Here is a 7,938-nt window from a genome sequence, read left to right as displayed (position 1 = left end):
TTAAGTGTAGAGAAGGCTTAATTATTAATCTCTAGTTTAATACTAGGAAAAAATATACTTAAAATAAATTGTACTAAAATTAATTATTTAAATAATTAATTTCACAATGTATAATATTTTCCTATTCAATATTAGAAATAATAAGTGTCTAGAAATAACTATCTAGAAAATATCTTATTTGACTAAGTATCTTTTCCACAAAATTTGAAAAAATATCTAATTTAAGTTGTATTAGAAAAAATCTAGAACTTATATATTTTCAAATTTAAATTTAATTAAATATCAAAAATTAAGCTGTAACCACTTAATTTAAATATATTCCATTTTAAGTTAATATTCGAAAAGATATCAACTTAAAAAATATCTAAAGAATCTTAATAACCAATTCCTAAAATTCCTCAACTTAATTTTGAAATTTTAAATCCAAAAGATATTCAGATTTAAGTTGATTAGTTATAGATAACTAAATATCAACTTAAATAGGAATATTTAATGAAAAATTTAAATTAAGCTTCAGAAAGAATCTAGATGGTTATAATTCTATATTTAATTAAATACAAGAAAATACATATAGTTTAGCTTAGAATAAAATTCTTTAAACTATGGTTTTCTTAAATTAATTTCAAAATAAATGAAATTAATTATGTTGCTAATCAATTTTATTAGGTTAAACTAATTTAATTAACCTAGTACAGTTATTCAAATCAGGCGATTGGGCCTTCACAATTGGGGTGGTTCGTGTGAGGGGGTGCTGGGTTCAATATGTCGTACCCACTACTATGGCTCCCAACTCTCACACAAGGCCCAAAAGAGAGGAATTTAACCTTAAAATGAACAACTGTTATTAATTGAATAGGCCCAAAAACTAAATGGGCCTAAATAAAATCTATCAAAAACTATGATATTTTATTTAGCAACAACAACCTATATGCATCTATAATGAAATTAAACACATAGGCTCACACAGGCACACAATTTGGATGGATCCTATCATGTTGCTAGGTCATACACAGATGAAAGAAGATTGTAAATATACCTGTTACAAATTATTTACTTGACCAAGGGAGCCATGAGTTAAAATCAGATCATTGGATCTGTCAACAAGTTAACCATGACTATTTGCAATCAAGCAATAATAGGTTTTAAAAACTTACAAACAAGCTAAAACACATACTCCTGCAACAAGGTTAGCTGGATGGTTGGATGTAGGATTTATTTAATTTTAAATAAAATAATTTCGAAAAATTAATTAAATAAAAAAAATTTATTTTCGAAAATTAATATAATAAAATAAAATTTAAAAATTTTCAAAATTAATAAAATAATATTTAAAATTAAACCTATAATTTTGAAAAATTAGGTTTCAACCAACCTAAATATCATTTCAAAATTTGCTAACTACTTTTAAAAATATAATGTTATTTTATAAATAAAAATTAAATAAAAAATTAAAAAAGATAAATAAATATCTTTTTTAGATTTTAAATGTAATTTAAATAAATAAAATAACAAAATTTAAAAGTTAGCAAAATATCTTACATCTATTTAAAATTACATGATTATAGTTATCTTATTTTAAATTTAAATAAGATCAAATTATTTAAAAAAAAATTAATTTAAAAAATTTAATATCTGACCTTAAATTTAAAAATAAGATAAGATATAATCAAATTTAAAAATAAGATAGATAATTAAGCAAAAAGATAGATATTTCCTTTTTTCAAATTCAAATTACAATAATATCATGAATTAAATTTAAAAAATCTTAATTAATTTAATTATGATAATTAGAGTTGAATAAGGAATAGTAAATGTATAAATACAGAACTACACAAAAAATCAGAAGTTAAATCCATGAAAAAGCATGAAAAATCGAAGAAAAACGAAAAAAATGCGAGTTGTACGGACGGTATGCTGTGCATACTCGTCTGCGCGCACATGGGGAGTGCATGTGCGTGATTTCTCGGCACAGGGGGTCACCAGCATGATTTCCGCGCGCGGATGCTGGTTGCCCGATTCCTGATTTTTTCCGAAACTTCAAAAAATCATAACTAATTCAAATTAAATCGAAATTGAGTTCTGAAAAAAAGTATCTTGCTTAAATTTTTCCATACTATCCAATAAAAGTAATTCCAGAAACAGATATTCAATTATTTTCACGAAAATTCACAAACATCAATCAATCATCATATAACACTCAATACAACATGATACCATCCAAAACATCAAACAATCGTTTTAAAGTCCAAATTTCTTGCAAGCAAATCAATTACCATGGCTCTGAGGCCAGTTGTTGGAAATTATTTTACCAGGATCTTAGATCTACTCACAAGTATGTTGATTAACACCATAAATATGAACTTTCTAAAACGATGAAATAAACACATATAAAGTTTAGAAAACCTTACATTGGGTACAGCGGAATATAATGACTCCTTCCGTTCAAATCTCTAGCCCTTGATTCCTTTTTGTAGCAGAGCATCACCAAGATATGAACCTGGATCTCTTTCTCTCCTTCCTTTGATGCTGATTCTCCTTCTTGTTGGTTGATTTTCCACAGTCTTACACACTATGATTGAGATACCACTTGATGTGTGTGGGCACTCACTCATTCACTCAAGGATTTCGAAATTATTGAAGAAGAAAAGAGAAGAAGAGGTTTCAGCTATAGAGAATAGATAGAGGCTCAGTTTTCATCTGACAAAGTTCAAGTGTGAATGAGAGCCATCACTATCTATTTATAGGTAGCCACCTAGGTTTAGGTTAGAATTATTTGGCATTAAAATAATGAAAAAATAAGTGTGGCCGGCCATGGGCTTGGATAATGGGTCTCACTTATGCAATTTTGCTGTTTTATCATTCCTGCATTTAATTTTCTCAAAAATGCTAATTTTTAAATTCAACCATTTAAATGCCAATTCTAATTATTTAATAACTAAAATTAATTATTAAATATTATTGTCATTTAATATATTTATTAATTAGACATATAAAGTCTCTTAATTAATAAATAAACCTAGAATTCTTTTTTCTTTACAATTTCGCCCTTGCTTAGTGAAAATTCACAAAGTAGACATAGTCTAACTTTAGAATTATAATTGATTAATCAAAATCAATTAACTGAGTCTTACAAGCAGTATGGTCTCAACTAGTATGGGGACCATGGGTCTATATATCCGAGCTTCCAATAAGTAGATCAAGAATTTATATCTTAAATTCACTGACTTATTAATTCTTCGTTGAATCCACGCATAGAACTTAGAATTGCACTCTCAGTATATAGAACGCTCTATATGTTCCACGATATAGACACGTCATTAGTTATCCATTGTTATAACCCTAATGTGATCAATTATCCTCTATATAGATGATTTACACTGTAAAGGGATTAAATTACCGTAACACCCTACAATGTATTTTATCCTTAAAACACTTAACCCTGTATAAATGATATTTCAGCTAAGTGAAATGAGATCTCCACCATTTATTTTCGTTTGGTTAAGCTCGAAGGAAATCATCCTTTACTTTCTATTCGCCAGATAGAAGCTATAGATTCCATATTTATGTTAGCGCTCCCACTCAATTGCACTACCGTGTTCCCAAAATGTACGTATCACCCTGACCTAAAAGTAGGCTTAACTAACAAATCAAAGAACACGAATAGCCTCTTGAGATTGAGCCTAATCATAACAAGATTAAGATCATTTGATCTAGGATCAACTAGGCGATATTGACTTGAATAGATATTACAGTAAGTTTAATAAATCTAAGTCAAAGTTCAATATCGGTCCCTTCCGATGCATACTCCATGCATCCAACCTGAGCTTTACTTTAACCAATGCTCTGGAAAGAACATAGCATTTCTCCAAATGCAAGTAAACTCTGTTGTAGATTATCATATCAGTAAACCCTGTGTCTGATAAATCTAGAAATTTTTATTCACATAGTCATGTTTACTTTCCAATGTGTTGACAGCACAATAAACAGGATCAAGTATGTGAAAAGGGTTTCAGATGAATTCATACATTATGTACATATAATCATGAAATAAATCATGTGAACCATGCAACATTAAATATTATTTCTGATCTATATTAATAAGTAAATCTGATTATATTGAAATGAGTTTTATTTAGGGCATAAAACACAACATATACTAGCTTATTTATTTTAGTAATTAGATACATATATATTTTAGTGTAAATCCAAAAATAAGTATATATATATTGATATATATGTATATTGGTTTAATTTTTATATAAATAGAGATGGAAATAGATTATTATTGGAGATTAAGAAACAATAGTCTTTTTTTATTTTTTTTCTATGAAATATTAAATAATTTATTATTAAAAAAATAACCGATCCGATCCGCACTATTGCGGATTGGATTGGATTGGATTTAAACTCTTATGCGGATCGGATTGAATCCAAAATATGAAATCCGCACTTAGTGCATATTGGATGTTGTTTGACCAAAAAAGTGCGGATTGGATCGAATGAATACCTCTATGATCTATTGACAATTGGAGTATGATGTAAATTAAATCATTGGATCTGTCAACAAGTTAATCATAGCAATTAGAATAAATAAATAATAGGTTTGTTAAAAAAAATTGAATAAGCAATTTAAATACAACAAACAATGTCTATGTAACAATTTGTGAAATAAGATATTTATTAAATATATAATTAAATTATCATTTAACTAACCAATTAGATTTTAAAAATTTAAGGTTGTTAAAACAAACCTTAAATATCTTTCCAAAAAACATAAATTTTAAACTAATTTCAAAATATCTAGGTTTATTTGGATTATTTTATCTAATTAAATTAAATATCTAATAAGATAAATGATTTAAAAATAACAAATAGATATTTTCAATATAATTTTCTAATCTTATAATTTAATAAAATTAAAATAAGAAAATTAACTAATTTTAAAATAGATATGGTTAGACAATTATTTTTTTAAGAATAAAATAATAAACAAATAAAAAATTTCCAAATTATATGTCAAAATATCTCCGCTTTTTTAAATTTTTACAAAAATTTCTAAATTATTTAAATATTCAAAATACCATTTATAAATTTTTGATAATTAAAATGATATTTCGTATCATTTTTCTAACTTATAATTTATAAACAATAAAATAATTAACAAAATTCGTTATCTACCAAATTGTGACTTTGATATCTACTAAATCATGCCACTCGAATTTTTACATTTTTCAAATTATGTCTGTGAACTTTCATCTATGATAGATTTTTCTTATTAAAATTAGACAAAAGTCCTTAAATCAAACAATTTCAATAGTTAAAGGGAATTTTTAACGGCCTTCCACGTTTAGGGGCATGATTTAGTACATGTTAAAGTTTGGTGGGTAAAAATCCTAATTAGCCTAATTTTATTATTGGAAAGAAGTTTATGAGTTTGAGTAAGCAAGTTTCCTTCGGCAGCCTTGAGTTAAAGAAAGAACAGAGCTTTCTCTGCTTTGAGAAAAGGGGAATATATTTCAGTTAAGTTAGTTACACAGTTGTATTCTATTATTTAGGGAAATTTTTATATATATACATTATATACATTAATATTACAAAAACAACGTTATATAAAAACAATCCATTCATATACCGTGACACGTCATCACCATACCGTTATTAGCCGGGATTATTTTGGAACCACCGGCGATGAAGGAGACGCGCCCACAACTCCACTTTTCTCGGCCATCCCTGCGCGTGGTTAACCTGATTAAAACGGAAAGAAACCAAACCAAACTTGAACGAAGAAACACCATTGACGGAGACCTCGACAGATCTGAAAATTGGAGAATCGATCATCATATCTCTCAAATACGTTGTTGTATACAACAAGCAAATCATCATCTCTCTAAATCGATCTACAATTCAATCGACCAATAAACCTATCAGCTGATCACAACAACAAAAAAAACAAAAACCAGAGATCGTTGCTTCGAGGAAGAAGAAGTACGTCAACTTCGACATCAAAATAAACTAATAAGTTTATTGACGTATGTTTGATTATAGTTTACTATGTATTATAAAAAATAAATTGTTGTTCCAACAAATAGAATCTACTAAGTTTATTGACATATATAATGGTAGACTATAAAAAATGAACTGAATTAGGATTCCAATATACGAAAAGAAAAATAAAAATTTGTTTCAATATGCTAAAATAAACTAATAGATTTATTAGCATATCCGATGATAGGCTATATGAAAATGCTACTATGTAAACAAAGAATGAAAATATACTTCAATATCTCAAAATAAACTAATAAGTTTATTAGGCATATATGAGTATACGCATATATGCCAAATAAACTTATGAGCAAGGAATTTCATCATATTCAAATCTTTGACAAGTGCATATATTGTTATTCAGGTTTACTATATAAGACATGTTACAGTAATGTACTTTGTATACAAACAGATTTGATGTCTCAACTTGAAAAAAAATAGACTAATTAGTTTGTTATTTTATATTCACACATTGTGTTTGAAATAAAAAATGAATTGTTGTTCTAATATACACGAAAATTAGACTAATGTGTTTCTTGGCGTATATCATTATGTTTGATTATAGTTTACTCTGTATTGAAAAAAAATAAAATATTATTCCTCCAACAAATAATAAGAAATGTATAAGAAAAAGAGAGAATAAGAAAAAGAAAAAAACTAAAAAAAAATGAGAAAATAAAAAACACAATGATTGATATTAACTCCTATAAATACTCTACTCACTCCTACTTTAAATAAAAAATTTGATTATAAACCATTACTTACTCATACGAAACTAAACAACTAAGTCTTTTTTCAAAAAAACTTACAGAATTGCGACACGTGATTCCTTTTGGACATGATGGACATAATGGACATTATGGGCTGATGGATATGGTGGGTTGATGTCAGAAACATAAAATAAAAACCAATTAAATTAAAAAACAGTATAAAACGGTACATTTTTAGTATTATAATGGACCCACCGTATTTTTGAAAATAAATTATAATTGATGTACTTAGATGTAAATTTTCCTATTATTTACCTAGTTAACTACTTGTAAGCTGTAACTCCTGTTGTTCAATAATTAATATTCAATAGTGGCTCTATATAATAAAGTCATCTTTTGTTTTCATTAATACATATTGAATACCATTCACTCTTTGCTACATATAATTTCTCTCGCTCATTTATTCACGTTTTTTCAGACTCTTGTTCTTCAATGGCGGAAAAGTTTAGGTTGGTGTCCTTTCCTGAAGGGCTACAAGTTAAGCTCAACTCTTTCAACTTTCTTTCATGGCAGAAAGAGATTCTAATACCTGTGCTTCATTTCAATCTTGATGATTACCTTTTTGGTTCACGCACAATCCCAAAGAAGTTTCTGAATGATGAAGATGAAGTTGGTGGAAAAATCAACCAAGAATTCTTGAAATGGAAACAACAGGACGATGAGCTTCAGAGATGGATCTTATCCTTTAAGTTGAGGGAAAAAAAAAAAGTAACAAGAGGTTCAAAAAGTAAAATAAAAATACGTAAACATGTTTTTATTGGGATTAGAACTCATGACTTCCTTTAGATGGATGAAATGACTTTACCATTATACCAAAACTTATTTAATGTGTATGGGTATCACTTTTATTTATAAATGTATGTTGTAACTAACTTAAATGCATATATATTTTTTTCTCCATTTTTTTTTCAGGGTGGACGACTGCCCCACCTCGCCTCTAAGTGGGTCCGCCCCTGGTTTGGGATGCTCTGAAAGTGTTGTACAAATCAGCAACGAAAAATTATCTAGCATTTGAAGATTCAACACAAATATTTTTCAGAATTAAAACTGATGAAAAGATACCTAGAGATGCTTACCAGTGGTACAAGTCTGGTGAATATGCTACCAATAACAATCCAAATCTAAA

Source organism: Cannabis sativa, chromosome 2, assembly GCF_029168945.1.
Source record: "Cannabis sativa cultivar Pink pepper isolate KNU-18-1 chromosome 2, ASM2916894v1, whole genome shotgun sequence".
Lineage (NCBI taxonomy): Eukaryota > Viridiplantae > Streptophyta > Magnoliopsida > Rosales > Cannabaceae > Cannabis > Cannabis sativa.
This window is presented reverse-complemented; position numbering follows the sequence as displayed.